Here is a 16,700-nt window from a genome sequence, read left to right on the forward strand (position 1 = left end):
CAATCCAAGAGCATGGGAGATCCGTCCATTTTCTGGTATCCTCTCCAACTTCTTCCTTCAAAGACTTAATGTTCTTATTAAACAGATCTTTCACTTCCTTGGTTAGAGTTACCAAAAGATGCTTTATGCTATTTGTGGCTATTGTGAAAGGTGATGTTTCTCTGATTTCCCTCTCTGTTTCTTTGTTCTTTCTGTATAGAAGAACTACTGGTTTTTTTTTTTCATTAGATCTTGTATCCTGCAACATTACCAAAGGGGTTTATCAGCTGTAGGAGTTCTTTGGTAGAGTTTTTAGTGACGCTTATGTACACTATCTTATCATCTGCAAATAACTAAAGTTGGACTACTTCTTTTCCAATACGAATCCCCTTGATCTGCTTATATTGTCTTATTGCTATTTTTAGAACTTCAAGCACTAGATTGACGAGGTATGGAAAGAGTGGACAGCCTTGTATTGTTCCTGATTTTAGTGGAATGGCTTTAAGTTTCTCTCCATTTAATATGATGTTAGCTGTTGGCTTGCTGTATATTACTTTTTATTATATTTAGATATGAACCTTTTATCCCTAATCTCTCCAAGACCTTTAATCACAAAGGGGTGTTGAATTTTGTCAAATGTTGTTTCAATATCTAATGATATGATCATATTTTTTTCTTTCACTTTATTAATGTGATGGATTACATTGATAGGTTTTCTTATGTTGAACCAGCCCTGCATATCTGGGATGAAGCCTACTTTGTCATAATGGATAATATTTTTGATGTGTTCTTGGATTCAGTTTTCCAGAATTTTATTGAGAATTATTGTGTCAGTGTTCATGAGTAAGACTGATCTGTAATTCTCTTTCCTGGTTGAGTCTTTATGTGGTTTTGGTATCAGGGTGATTATATCTACATAAAAGGAGTTTAGCAATGACTCTTCTGTTCCTATTTTGTGAAACACATTAAGGAGTATAGGTATTGGCTCTTCTTGGAAGTTCTGATAGAATTCTGCATTGAAACCATCTGGTCCTGGGATTTTTTTGGTAGGGAGATTTCTGATGACAGCTTCTAATTCCTCGCAATTTACATGTCTATTTAAATTGGTCATCTGGTCTTGATTTAATTTTGGGATATGATACTTATCAAAAAATGTGCATTTCTTTCACATTTTCCAATTTTGTGGCATACAGACTTTTGTAGTAAGATCTCATGATTCTCTAAATTTCCCCTGTGTCTGTAGTTATTTCCGCCTTTTCATTTCTGATCTTGTTAATTTCGTGTTCTCTCTCTGACATTTGAATATTTTGAATAGGGGTTTGTCAATTTTGTTGATTTTCTCCAAGAGCCAGCTTTTTTTAATTGATTTTCTTGGATTGTTTTCTGTGTTTCTATTTTGTTGGTTTCTGTTCTCCCTCTGATTATTTCCAGTCTTCTACTCCTCCTTGGTGAGTCTGCTTCTTTTTTCCCTAGACCTTTCAGTTTTGCTTTTAAGTCTCTAATTTGTGCTTTCTCTGTATTCTTTATGTGGGTACTGAGTGCTATGAACTTTCCTTTTAGCACTCATAGTGTCCCACAATATTGAGTATGTTGTGTCTTTATTTTTGTTGAATTCAAGGAAGACTTTAATTTCTTTCTTTATTTCTTCCTTGACACAGGGGTGGTTCACTAGTTGTCTGTTCAGTTTCCATGAGTTTATAGGCTTTCTCAGGGTAGAATTATTGTTGAATTCTAACGTTATTCCATGGTGATCCGATAGTACACAGGTGGTTACTACAATTTCTTTGTATCTGTGAATGCTTGCTTTGTTACCAATTATGTGATCAATTTTTGAGAAGGTTCCATGAGATGCTGAGAAGAAGGTATATTCTTTTCTATTTTGGAGGAATGTTCTATAAATGTCTGTTAGGTCCATTTGGTTCATTACATATGTTAGTCCTCTTATTTCTCTGTTAAGTTTCTCTCTGGTTGATCTCTCCATTGGTGAGAGAGGAGTGTTGAAATTTCCTACTATTAGGGTATGGGGTTTGATGTATGTTTTGAGAACTAGTAAGGTTTTTTTTTTACATATGTGGGTGCATTTATATTAGGGGCATAGATATTAAGGATTGAGACTTCCTTCTGAGGAATTGTTCCTGTTATGAGTATAAAGTGTCCATCTTCATCTTTTCTGAATGGTTTTAGCTTTAAATCAGTTTTGTTAAATATTAGTATAGCCATGCCCACTTGTTTCTTTGGTCTATTTGATTGGAAAACCTTTTCCAAACTCTTTACTCTTGTGTAGTGTGTGACTTTAAGTTTGAGGTGTGTTTCTTGTAAACAACAGAATGTTGGATCTTATTTTTGTATCCATTCTCTTAACCTGTACCTTTTTATATGTAAATTGAGTCCATTGGTATTAAGTGATATTAATCCCCAGTGGTTGTTAACTCCGGTTATTTTTTCCTTTGGTATTATTTGTATGTTTCCCTTCTTTGAGTTGTGCTGGTTGAGGGTTGTCAGATGCTTGACTTACTAGGGTTGTTGTTGGTTTCCTTGGTTTGTGGTTATCCTTCTTGTATTTTCTGTGAGGCTGGGTTTGTGGCTACATATTTTTTAAATCTGCTTTTGTCCTGGAATATCTTGTTTTCTCCATCGATAGTGAATGCAAGCTTTGCTGGGTATAGTAGTCTAGGCTCGCATCGATGGTCTCTTAGTGTCTGCAGCTTATTTATCCATGACCTGGCTCTTATAGTTTCCATTGAGAAGTCAGGTGTAATTCTGATAGGTAACCCTTTATATGTTACTTGACCTTTTTGCCTTACAGCTCTTAATATTCTTTCTTTATTCTATATGTTTTATGTTTTGATTATTATATGGCAAGTGGAAGTTTTTTTTTTTTGATCCAGTCTATTTGGTGTTCTGTATGCTCCTTGTACCTTCATTGGAATATCCTTCTTTAGGTTGGGAAAATTCTCTCCTATAATATTTTGAATATATTTTCTGGGCCTTTGAGCTATAATTCTTCTCCTTCTTCTACCCCATTATGCTTAGGATTGATTTTTTCATGGTGTCCCAGATTTCCTGGATATTTTGAGTTAAGAATTTGTTGGATTTATTATTTTCCTTAATCAATGAGTTTATTTCCTCTGTAGTATCTTTGGTGTCTGAGATTCTTTTTTCAATCTCTTGTATTCTGTTGGTTACACTTCTCTCTGTACTACCTGATTTTCAATATCCAGCCTTCCCTCAGTTTTTTGTTTTCTTCATTACCTCCATTTCATTTTTCAATGTTGAACTGTTTCCATTAACTATTTGATTGTTTTTTCTTGATTTTCTTGGACATCTTTGAGAGATTTATTCATTTCTTCTACCTTTTAGTTTGTCTTCTCTGCTTCTTTAAAGAAGTTTTTCACCTCCTGTTTAAGGTCCTCTATTATTATCATAATGTTATGTTTAAAGTCCATTTCTTCTACTTCCTCTGGAATAGGGTGTTCAACTATTGTTGTGGCATGATCCCTAGATTCTGGTGGTGTCATTTTGCCTTTGAAGTTCTTGTAGGAATTCTTACATTGGCACCTGTCCATCTCTTCCTTCAAATGCAGCCAGGAGAGCTTTGGTCCAATCTGTGCTGTGACTGATTCTCTGTGTGGATCTCCTTAGTGTAGGAGCAGGAACTGTTCCTGGGCCAAGGAACAATCTGAATGGAAATCCTCAGCACAGAAAAATGGGACTACCGTCTAGATAGAAAGCCTCAGTGCAGGGGCAGGAACTGTTCCTGGGACAAGGATCTTGCAGACAATATATAAAATATTTTCTACCATCTTGTCAGGTACTGTGTCAACAAAACTGACACAGCATCAAGTTCTTAGGTGCTAACAGGCCTCTTAGTTTCTTAACATATATGTAGAAGAGCTCTAGAACCTCATTTCTTGACATGACACTGGTTAGCTAGTGTTCATAGGCACATTTACTCTTCCAGGCAAGATTGATACTTCTATGGCCTGAAATCATATTTTGCATCTTCAGACAACGTTTTAGAAATCTGGATCTTTAGAGTCTACTTACTGTTTTTATTCAAGCCTTGAGAAATCAAAGAGTGAAGTTGAAGAGTTCAGTTTTAAGCCAAAATTGTTTGTGCCAATTTTCAAGATCTATCATAGGCAATTGTAAATTCTTTGTTTGGAAGGGACATTAGTAAAGTTGTCATGATAGTCAGTGCATTACAGGTTCAGTATATGTTGCAGTGGAGGACTCAGAGGCCTCTTATGTGGGACATACACTTAATAAATCTTCACATTCCACTTGCAGGCCTCCTTAATGGTGGGTGCTTGGTGGCATTCAACCAAAGCTTATTCACATGCCTGTGCTTTTGATCATCTGATCAGGAGTTACACTACTCTAACTTTAACTTTTGTGTAATGTTTAGCTAAAACTTGGGTAAAACTCAAACACTCTTCAGATCAATATGTGTCTACTCCAAGTCTTTCCCTGTCAACCTCTCTCCAACTTCATGAATTTAAATATAGTAGAAAGTAAGGAATGCTTTTAGTTAGGTTATTTTTCATTTATACTGATCATATATGTATTTTATACTGACCCCACTCCTTGGCAAAAAATGTTGCAGTAGAAAAATTAATAACTTCTTTTATAAGTTTTGATTTCATTATCAAAGATAGTGAATAATATGCATAAAACTCTGAAGGTCTATATAAAATAGATCCCATACATTATGGTTTAATTTCACAGGAATATGGGCTAAGTGTATAACTCAACAGGTAGAACATATTCCAAGCATGTATGAGTTTCCCCAAACTGGCTGCCTAGCTTCTATCACTTAGTTTATTCAGCTCCTCTACTCATAATAGGTAACCCTAACTGAGGCAGAAAATTTCAGGAAGATCGCGACTGTGCCAGCCACCTGGGCCAGAGAAGACCTGAAACCAAAAAAAATCTACAGGAGCAGGTACAGGGGAGCAACTGCTGAGGGAGTGGGTCAGAGCCAGAGACTACTGTGGGTCCGGGCATGAATCTGGGACCTTCGAGTGAATAGACATGAGACAGGACCCCAGTGGATCTGGGATAAGTCTGGGAACTCGAAGGAACTAGGCCTGAGCCAGGACCTCTGTGAGTCTGGGTGTGAGACTGGGAGCTCTGAGGGAGTAGGCCTGACCTAGGACCTTTGTGAGTCCTAGGCATTGGTCGAGGATCTGCGAAGGAGTAGGCAGGAACCAGAAACCTCTGTGGGTCTGGGCATGAGTCTGGTACCACTGAGGGAGTAGGCCTGAGCCACGTCCTCACCCAAGTCTGAGATCTCCGAGGGAGAAGATCAGAGCCAGAGAGCTTGCAGGACCAGCCCCAAGCCAAGGACCTCCTCAGGAGAAGATCCGGACCAGGGATATTTACAGAAACAGGTCTGAGCTGAAAACAGGCCTACAACAGTAGGCCTGAGACAGCAAACTCCACATAAACAGAGCAAACCTTGCGAGCTCTAAGCGACCTCTAGGAACATGGAGCAATCAACGGGGTAACAAAAACTGTGGCACTGACTGTACCACAAGCAACAACTATCTGAGCCTTGGATCCACTGGCACCTAGAAGATTAATCACTAGAGTCACAGAGAGTCCCAACCACATCAATTAGAGGAAAAGATGAGTAGACAAGGTCAGAACAGATTCAACAACACAAAGAGCAACACGACACCAGTAATATCTAGAGACCCTACAACAGCCATACTTGAACAAACAAATATAGTGAAGCAGAAGAAAATGTCCTAAAAATAACTTCAGGAGAATGTTTGAGACTCTTAAGGAGGAAATGAGAAATTCCCTCAAAGAAATGGAGAAATCAACAAATAGAAAATTGGAAGACATCAGCAAATTCCTTAAAGAAAACCAAGAAAAAGCACTCAAACATGTGAAAGAAAGTATTCAAGACTTAAAAACTGAAATAGAGACAATAAAGTAAACACAAGCAGAGGGAATTGTAGAAACAGAAATCATGATTTAAAGATCAGGAACAACCAATGCAAGTATAAATAGTAGAAACAAGAGATGGAAGAGAGAATCTCAGGTGCTGAAGACACAACAGAGAAAATAGAGTCATCAGTCTAAGAAAACATTAAATGTAACTAAAGCTTAACCCAAAATATCCATGAAACATGGGATACTATGAAAAGGCCAAACCTAAGAATAATAGGCATTAAAGAAGGAGAAGTTCAATTCAAAAGCACAGAAAATATTTTTACCATAATCATAGAAGAAAACATTCACAGCCTAAAAGAAAGATATGCCTATGAAGATACAAGAAGTTTAAAGAACACCAAATAGACTGAATCAAAAAAAAACATAGTCCACTCACCACATAATGATCAAAACACTAAACATACAGAGTAAAGAAAAAATATTAAGAGCTGCAAAGGAAAAATGCTGAATAACAACTAAAGGCAGATGTATCAGAATTATACCTGATTTCTCATTGGAGCCAATGAAAGCCGGAATGTCCTGGTCAAGTGTTATGCAGACATTAAGAGACCAAGGTTACAAGCCCAGACTACTATACCCAGCTAAACTTTCAATCACTGTAGACAGATGAAACAAGATCAGACTGGGAAGTACAGGAGCAGGTGTGGTGGCTCCTCCTCAGGGCCAGGTGGGAATCTGCAGCCATATTTCTTATTCCTTGATCTCCCATGTGGTTCCTGCTACTCTCTGAACCTAGGCACAGTCCTCTGGATAACTTTGCTCTGTGGGGTGCACCTGAGCAGAGCATTGGGAGCAGGTAGCTATGTGTGGAACCCTATTGTTAGTAAAGAACATTGTGCTTTTGGTGCAGCCAAGGAAAGCAAGTTGCCTAAACTCGGAGAGGCCTAGTTTCTCGAGTATCTTCTAGACATTCAGAAATTTGCATATAAACATTACCTGTTGTGTCCATTAATGATTAATTTTGTGGTGGTTTTAAAAGGCATCTCATGTGTTGGGTAGCGTTCCACATTTACCTGTGATGTAGAAGAGTAGATTTGATGACAAAGGATTTATGAATGCTCTGTCGATAGTAATTCCAACAAAGTAGACTTTAATATCGGGAAGGCTGTAATGATCTGTCCTGTCCTTTTAAGAGACAAGCCCTGTCCAATGTCTCTACCATCCACTGAGGCAGGTAGATCTTTCTTCCTGCTTGCAGCCGATGCCTCTCCACTTTTCAGTCTCTTCTCCCTTAGAGGCAGCTTCTGCCTCTCTCTATTCTCCTCACTTCTCCCCTTTTCCCATCTCTCTCTCTCCCTCTCTCTGTCTCTCTCTGTTTCTCTCTGTTCTTGTCCTTCTCCCCTTACACACTCTTTCTTTCCCTTCCATAACCCAATAAATAAATATCCAACCCCAGTCTTCATGGTATGCCTATCCATGTCTCTTACTGGCCATGAGAGGCTCCCTGTCCGAGACCAGTTGCCTTTGGAGACCTGCAGAAGAGTCTCATGGAGTACCCATCTGTTTGTCTCTCCTCGTGGCCTGCTACAGCCACTTTGGGTACTGCACCATTTATGCCAGGGACTGGCTGCTCAAGACACCCTGCCCACTTTCTGTCCTGCTCGAGGACCTGCAGCATGATCTCATTGCCTGCTGCCCTCTGCAGCCACTCGGGAACCGGAAGCATTTTATTTAATCCATTACACTATCTAACCAACTATTTTTCTTTAAATACAATAGAGTCATTTTATTTCCTAAGTAAACAATGAGTTTATTGTAAAGAACTTCCAAAACTCTAGAACTGACAGAGACATCTCACTGTCTGTCCAGTCACTCAAAGTTCTTCTGTACCATTGTGGCATACATCTTCAGACCATCAGGAACCTCATCGATGCCCATCTTCCTCTTGAAGTAATTGTTGCTGCCAGGAGCACATATGTCTCACTGTCATGAAATAATAACTGCTTAACACATTTTAAAAGCCATATTTTGTAGATCTCTGAAAGAATTGAAGAATATCTATCTAACTAAAATATATTTCTATATATTTAGGAAACCAAACATGAATACAAGCATGACTCTATTAGCCTATATTTCTTAACTATATATCACACTTTTAAATGAGCTGCACAAACACAACACCTCAATCAAGAGCAGAAATATGCATAAAACAAACTTGATCTTAAATTTGTATCAATAAAGTAAGATTCATACCAATGCAAACTATCTATCTCTATAGCACATCCTCTTTAAATGTAAACAAATGTTTATAGACAATATTTGGGAATATGGGTGTAGTTCTCTCCAAATCCCTCCTGCTATTTATTGGGTGATGTAAGTTTTTGAGGGATGTTCAAGGCAACCTTTCAGGCTCTCTTGGTTCATTAAACCACATTAGTCTGGAATGAGTCCATAGGTTCTGATCCTCTGTGGAAACAAAAGAAGAACCTCTTTCCCAAAGCAACACATACTTAGACTCAAATTCCAAAGTCAAGATACCTTGAAAATATACATATTGGCTTTGTTTAGCAGTCCCCAGATCAAATACTTCTTTGCAGTCAAAAAATTCAAAGATGACAAGAGAGCTGGTAGGGCTTAACATTAAATGAAATAGAATTTAAATCAACAACTATAATGCAGTAAAGACAAAATATTTTGATAAAGAAACTAAATTATGAAGATGATATAATAATTATGAACACATACATGTACCAAAAATATCAGAATTAAAGAGCGATGCATAAAGCTGTAAACACAGTTGGACGACATGTGTTCTCACATCCATAAAGAAGTAAACAAGCAGAGTGCTGTAGTGTCCATTGCAGACACAAGAGGGGCTCCTGAGATCCTCTCCCTCACTGCAGGCTGTCATAGTTCCAGAGAAAATGTCATCCAGGTGGTAGTGGTGCACATCTTTAGTCCTAGCACTCCAGAGGCAGATGCAGGTGGATCTCTGTGAGTTCAAGGTCAGCTTGGTCTCCAGAGTGGGTTTCAGGACAGGCTCCAAATCTACAGAGAAACCATGTCTCAAAAATCAAAAAGAAAAAAAAAAGGAAAACAGAAAAAATGGCTCGTAAAGCATGTGGCACTATTAGGAAGTATGGCTTTCTTGGAGTGGGTATGGCCTTGTAAGAGAAAACATGTCATTGTGGACTTTGAGATCTCATATATGCTCTCACGATAGCACCCAGTGTCTTGAGCCACTTCCTGTTGGCTGTGCAAGATGTTGAAGCCTTAATTCCTCTGCAGTACCATGTCTGCCTGCACACCACCATAATCCCAACCATCATGCTTCCTTCTCTGATGAGAGTGGACTAGACCTCTGAAATTGTAAGCCAGTACCTTAATTAAATGTTGATCTTCATCTTTATAAGAGTTCTTGTGATCATGCTGTCTCTTCACAGCAATAGAAACATTAAATAACAGCCGGTGGTGTTGGTGTGCTCTTGAATACCAGCACTTGGGAGGCAGATTAAGGCAGGTCTCTGTGAGTTCAAGGCCAGCCTGGACTACAGAGCAAGTTCCGGGGTTGGCTGCATAGCTACCGAGAAACCATGTCTTGAAAACACCCAAAAGAAACTTTAACTAAGACAAAGACTGAACAATCTATGAGAAATAACATACCACATGACCTGATAAACATTCACTATGCTAATTCTCTTAATGTTTCCAAGTGTCATCCTGGGAACTGAGCCTTTATAATATAAGTCTTTAAAGAACATCTAAGATACAAACTACAGAATATATCTCATCATTTCAGTAACTGTCAATTTAGAATGTTGTTCAATTTCATCTATGATAATATGGAGTTAAGGGAAGCCTGGATGCATATATGATGTCCAAGCTGCACAGCTGCCTTGACAGGTTTGATTGAGACCAGCCAAGTGTGTAGGCTTCAGTTTCCATTTACTAGAAGGCAGCACCTGATTCCAGTAAAATCCATAAGCTGATACCATCCAGGGACAGGCCAGTGTCTAAGGGGAAGTACCTGACATTCTGAATATACTAAATGACCAATAGGATTAAATGAGAACACCAGATTCCTTGAACCCAGCACTCACCTATTCCTTTCCCCAAAACACCCCTAGACAATTATCAGCCAGTCATTGTTTGAAACCTAAAACTGCCTCACCCCCAGCCACTGCTATGATAAAAAAAAAAACACTACCCCACGAAACTGGACCTTTCCATTTGCACTTCTGCATTGGACAAACAAAAGGGTCCCATCTCAGACTTGAATGAATAAAGTGTCTCTGCTTTTGCATACAGATTTGGCTTGGAGTTGTTCTTTAGGGAAGGCCACAATCTGGCTATAATAGTGTACTTGCTAGAATATGCTTTTAAAATACAGTATGTGTAAGATGCATTCTGTTGTAGAAGTGTTACTTAATGTGTTATGCACGTGTGTGTGTGTGTGTGTGTGTGTGTGTGTGTGTGTGTGTAATATCATGGTGATTCTCACTGTAAAATGTGGCACACCTTCCATGTACCTCCAGTAGCCTATGCCTCCATTGAGACTGGTACTCATATATTTTGGTCATCCATGCCTAACAGAGACATTATAGTCAAAGTATTTCATTAATCAAAGCCCAACCTACTCAGCAGGTTTATATGGCATTGGATAAATTCACAAAGCTCTACTTTATAAATGTTTTGCTCTTGACAATTGTTGTGGTTGAGGTAAAAAAAATAAAGGACGAAATTGAAGGCTATGCAGGGCAATTTGGTCTGGGACTGTAGAAGGACCTGGTGATTACTTTGGACTCTGTATGGTACAGTGATGACTGATGCCTTACCAGATAAACTACACATATTTTCCATATTACTTATAATTTTAGAGCAGTGGTTAAAGTCCTAACTGCTGAAAGCATATAGTTTAGCTTTAGAAAGGTTTTCATTTATCAGTCATAGCTAAATACTTTCCATTAAGAATGTTAACAATTTTGGCCTTAGTTTTGGTTTTTGAGACAGGGTTACTGTGATACAGCCACAGCTGTCCTGAAACTTGCTTTGTAGATTAGGCTGTCCTTAAATTCACAGAGATGCACCTGCCTCTTCCTCCCAATTGTTGGACTACTCTACCCTACCAGCCAACGTCTCCTTTCTTTCTTAATTAACCAATTATATTCACAGCATACAGGGGAATCCCACATCATCTCCCCTTTTCTGTTTAAATGAAAAGGATGGTTTTAAGTTTAACATAGTAAAATTACTTATAACAAAATGGGTATCAAGCAAGAATTATAGTTCCAATATTTATATCTACTTTATCTTTTATCATAACTAAGAAAACTATAACTATTAATTCTTCAACTCCATCAAAGATCACAGAAGGATATAATATTACCTAATAAACATGAAGTACGTTATAAGCAATTTCCAAAACTCTAGAATTGACAGAGACATCTCACTGCCTGTACAGTCATCCAAAGTTATTCTGTGTGGTTGAGGCATCCAACCTTTGGCCCATAGTATCTAGCAGACTTTTCCATGAAGCAAGAAATTTCAAAGACAGTTCCACCTATATTGGCAATTTACAGTCACTTTTTTCTGTGTCCTACAGAATGTGTGGCAGACTCTTTCATGATGCAGAAACCCTGAAGGACTGTCTCACTTTCTTTAGGCAGCTTCAGTAGTCATATTTCTGTGGGTTCTGTATATCTAGCTCATACAGTATAGCATCAAGCTGCCTAAGCAAAAGCAGTTTTTTTTTGCCCAAGTGGCTAACAAATCTATAAGGAGTCTCTTGAATGCCCAGCAACCTTTTTTAAATATATTGGTGCTGCCAGGAGCAAATGTGTCTCATTGTCATAAAAAGTCCTAAGTTATTAAAACTATATAAATGCCATATTCTGAAGGTCTATGAAAGATTTAAAGAATACCTATATTAATGATAAACCTCTACATACCTAGAAAACCTAACAATATGAATACAAGGTTGACTATTACAGATGACTATCTATTAACCTATATTTCTTAATTATACATTGCATTTTAAAATGAGCTAGACAAACACAATTTCTTAATGAAGATCAAAAACACATATACAGAGCTAGCCCTGTTGCACTGCTGAGGAGCTCTTCCCAGAGAGGTGAGTGGGTGCTCGCCTGGGCAGCCAGCCTGTCCGGGAAGAGAGCATAGCCCCTCCCTTCTCAGTTTCTGCAGCAGGGTCTTTGGTGTTCCACGGGATCCCTCCCTCCCCCCACTGCTGCTGGCCCTTTGTCTCCTGGGTCCTGGGAAGACCAGCTAGCCCTGTTGCACTACTGAGGAGCTCTTCCCAGAGAGTGCTGAGAAGTCCTACCCAGAGAATGTTGAGGAGTTCTATCCAGAAAGTGCTGAGGAGTTTCATCCAGAGTGGAGGAGATGGGCAGGCGCCAATGCAAGAATTCCTACAACAACCTGAAAGGCAACATGACATCTCCAGAATCCAGGGAGCTCGAAACTAGAAGAATTGAACACCCTACTCCAGGAGAAATAGAAGAAATCGACTCTAAGCAGATCTTTATGAAAATAATAGAGGAACTTAAACAAGAGGTGAAAATCTGCCGTAAAGAAATGGAAGCTAAGTATAACAAAAAGATTGAGGAAATGAGTAAAGAAATGGAAGAGAAATATACGAAAAAGTTTGAAGAAATGAGTAAATCCATAAATGAAATTCTGGGAAACCAAAAAAAAAAAAACCAAAAAAACAAAAAACAATCAAACAGGTAATAGAAACAGTTCAAGATTTGAAAACTGAAATGGAGTCAATGAAGAAATCACAAACCGAGGGCCAGCTGGCTATGGAAAATCTAGGTAAACGAACAGAGACTTCAGAAACAAGCATAATCAACAGAATACAAGAAATAGAAGAAAGAATCTCAGACTCTGAGGACACCACAGAGAAATTAAACACTCTGACCAAAGAAAACAGCAAATCCAACAAATTATCATCACAAAACATTCAGGAACTGTGGGACACAATAAAAAAACCAAATCTAAGAATAGTAGGAGTAGAAGAAGGAGAAAAATTACAGATCAAAGGTCCAGAAAATATATTCAACAAAATTATAGAAGAAAACTTTCCCATCCTAAAGAACGATATTCCTATGAAGGTTCAAGAAGCATATAGAACACCGAATAGACTGGATCAGAAAAAAACATCCCCTCGCCATATAATAATCAAAACACAAAGCATTCAGACTAAAGAAAGGATATTGAGAGCTGCAAAGGAAAAAGATCAAGTAACTTATAAAGGTAAACCTATCAGACTTACACCAGACTTCTCTATGGAAACCATGAAAGCCAGAAGGTCCTGGATAGAGGTACTGCATAAACTAAGAGACCATGGATGCAAGTCCAGACTACTATACCCAGTCAAGCTATTGTTCACTATCAATGGAGAAAACAAAATATTCCAGGATAAAAACAAATTTAAACAATACGTAGCTACTACTCCAGCCTTGCAGAGAATATTAGAAGGAAAATCACAATCCAAGAAATTCAACATTCCCAATACTGCCTACAATAACTCAGACATCTATCGACCCTTCACAAGCACAACTCAAAGAAGGAAAACACATACACTCTACTACCCAAAAAAATGACCGAAGTCATCAATCACTGGTCATTAATATCACTTAATATCAAAGGACTCAACTCACCTATAAAGAGACACAGACTTAGAGATTGGATACAAAAACAGGATCCAACATTCTGCTGTTTACAAGAAACACACCTCAACCACAAAGACAGACACCTACTCAGAGTAAAGGGTTGGGAAAAGGTTTTCCAAGCAAATGGATCTAAGAAACAAGCGGGTGTGGTCATTCTAATATCTAACAAAATCGACTTCAAACTAAAATCAATCAGAAGAGATGGAGATGGACATTTCATACTCATAACAGGAACAATTCATCAGGAAGAAGTCTCAATCTTGAATATCTATGCCCCTAATATAAAGGCACCCACATATGTAAAAGAAACTCTTCTAGAACTCAAGGCAGTCATCAAACCACACACACTAATAGTAGGAGACTTCAACACTCCTCTCTCACCAATGGACAGGTCAAACAGACAGAAACCTAACAGAGAAATAAGAGATTTATTGGAGGTACTGAATCAAATGGACTTAACAGACATCTATAGAACACTTCACCCAAATAGGAAAGAATATACCTTCTTCTCTGCAACTCATGGAACGTTCTCGAAAATTGACCACATACTCGGTAACAAAGCAAACTTCCACAGATACAAAAAAATATTAGTAACCACCTGTGTCTTGTCAGATCACCATGGATTAAAATTAGAATTCAACAACTATGGTACCCACAGGAAGCCAACAAACTCATGGAAGTTGAACAGTCAACTACTAAATCACCCCTGGGTCAAGGAAGAAATAAAGAAAGAAATTAAACTCTTCCTTAAATACAATGAAAACAAAGACACAACGTATTCAAACCTATGGGACACTATGAAAGCAGTGCTAAGAGGAAAGTTCATAGCACTAAGTGCCCAATTAAAGAAAACGGAGAAAGCACACATTGGAGACTTAACAGCACACTTGAAAGCTCTAGAAAAAAAAAGAAGCTGATTTACCCAGGAGGAGTAGAAGACTGGAAATAATCAAACTGAGGGCTGAAATCAACAAAATAGAAACACAGAAAACAATCCAAAGAATCAATGAAACAAAAAGCTGGTTCTTGGAGAAAATCAACAAGATTGACAAACCCCTATCCAATCTAATCAAACAGCAGAGAGAGAAATTGCAAATTAATAGGATCAGGAATGAAAAGGGGGACATAACCACAGACATAGAGGAAATTCAGAGAATCATTAGATCTTACTACGAAAGTTTATATGCCACAAAGTTGGAAAATGTAAAAGAAATGGAGATTTTTTTAGATAAGTACCATATACCAAAGTTGAACCAAGAAAGGTGAACAATCTAAATAGACCTGTTAGTCGTGAAGAATTAGAAGCTGTTATCAAAAATCTCCCTACCAAAAAAAGTCCAGGACCAGATGGTTTCAATGCAGAATTCTACTAGAACTTCCAGGAAGAACTAATACCTATACTCCTTAATGTATTCCACAATATAGAAACTGAAGAGTCACTGCCAAATTCCTTTTATGAAACTACAGTCACCCTAATACCAAAACTACACAAAGACACAACCAAGAAAGAGAATTACATGCCAATTTCACTCATGAACATCGATGAGAAAATTCTCAATAAAATACTGGCAAACCGAATCCAAGAACACATTAGAAAAATTATCCATTATGATCAAGTAGGCTTCATCCCAGAGATGCAGGGATGGTTCAACATACACAAATCTATCCATGTAATGCATCATATAAATAAACTGAAAGAAAAAAGCCATATGATCATTTCATTGGATGCTGAAAAAGTATTTGACAAAATTCAACATCCATTTATGATAAAGGTGTTGGAGAGACTGGTGATACAAGGATCATACCTAAATATAAGAAAAGCAATATACAGCAAGCCGACAGCTAGCATCAAATTGAATGGAGAGAAACTCAAAGCCTTTCCACTAAAATCAGGAACGCGACAAGGCTGTCCACTCTCTCCATACCTCTTCAATATAGTGCTTGAACTTCTAGCAATAGCAAGAAGACAACATAAGGAGATCAAGGGGATTCAAATTGGAATGGCTGAAGTTAAACTTTCATTATTGCTGACGATATGATAGTGTACATAAGAGACCCCAAAAACTCTACCAAAGAACTCCTACAGCTGATAAACACCTTTAGTAACGTGTCAGGATACAAGATCAACTCCAAAAAATCAGTGGCCCTCCTATACACAAAGGATAAAGAAGAGGAGAGGGAAATCAGAGAAACATCACCTTTCATGATAGCCACAAATAGCATAAAATTTCTTGGGGTTACTCTAACCAAGGAAGTGAAAGACCTATTTGACAAGAACTTTAAGCCTTTGAAGAAAGAAACTGAGGAAGATACCAGAAAATGGAAAGAACTCCCCTGTTCTTGGATTGGGAGAATCAACATAATAAAAATGGCAATTCTACCAAAAGCAATCAATAGATTCAATGCAATCCCCATCAAAATCCCAACAAACTTCTTCACAGACCTTGAGAGAACAATAATCAAGTTTATATGGCAAAATAAAAAATACAGGATAGACAAAACTATCTTATACAATAAAGGAACTTCTGGAGGCATTACCATACCTGACTTCAAACTCTATTACAGAGCTACAGTATTGAAATCAGCTTGGTATTGGCATAAGAACAGAGAAGTTGACCTATGGAATTGAATAGAAGACCCGGATACTAACCCACAAACCTATGAACACCTAATTTTTGACAAGGGAGCTAAAGGTATACAATGGAAGAAGGAAAGCATCTTTAACAAATGGTGCTGGCATAACTGGATGTCAACCTGTAGAAGAATGAAAGTAGATCCATATCTATCACCATGCACAAAACTCAAGTCCAAATGGATTAGTGACATCAACATCAATCTGTCCACTTTGAACCTGATAGAAGAGAAAGTGGGAAGTAGTCTACAAGATATAGGCAAGGAGCCCACTTCCTAACTAGGACCCCAGTAGCACAGACAATAAGAGGAAGAATGAATAAATGGGACCTGCTGAAACTGAGAAGCTTCTGTAAAGCAAACGACACTGTCAGTAAGACAAAAAGGCTGCCTTCTGACTGGGAGATCTTCACCAACCCCTCATCAGACAAAGGTCTGATCTCCAAAATATACAAAGAACTCAAGAAACTAGACACTAAAACTCTAATTAAC

General features: G+C 38.1%; 1 protein-coding gene and 1 pseudogene across 1 annotated transcript in view; one reads left to right on the top strand and one right to left on the bottom strand.

Moving 5' to 3' along the window:
- The window catches only part of LOC148117490 (spindlin-2-like), a 72,908-nt pseudogene that overhangs the window by 40,193 nt on the left and 16,015 nt on the right, over window positions 1-16,700 (bottom strand).
- Window positions 4,837-16,700, top strand: part of LOC148117491 (spindlin-2-like) — a 28,854-nt gene continuing 16,990 nt past the window's right edge. Inside the window, exon 1 of the mRNA XM_087902592.1 lies at window positions 4,837-4,924. The gene's annotated coding sequence lies outside the window, so the exon portion shown is untranslated. The remainder of the gene's footprint in view (window positions 4,925-16,700) is intronic.

This window comes from Myodes glareolus, chromosome X (genome assembly GCF_982192425.1).
Source record: "Myodes glareolus chromosome X, mMyoGla1.1, whole genome shotgun sequence".
Taxonomy (NCBI): Eukaryota; Metazoa; Chordata; class Mammalia; order Rodentia; family Cricetidae; genus Myodes; species Myodes glareolus.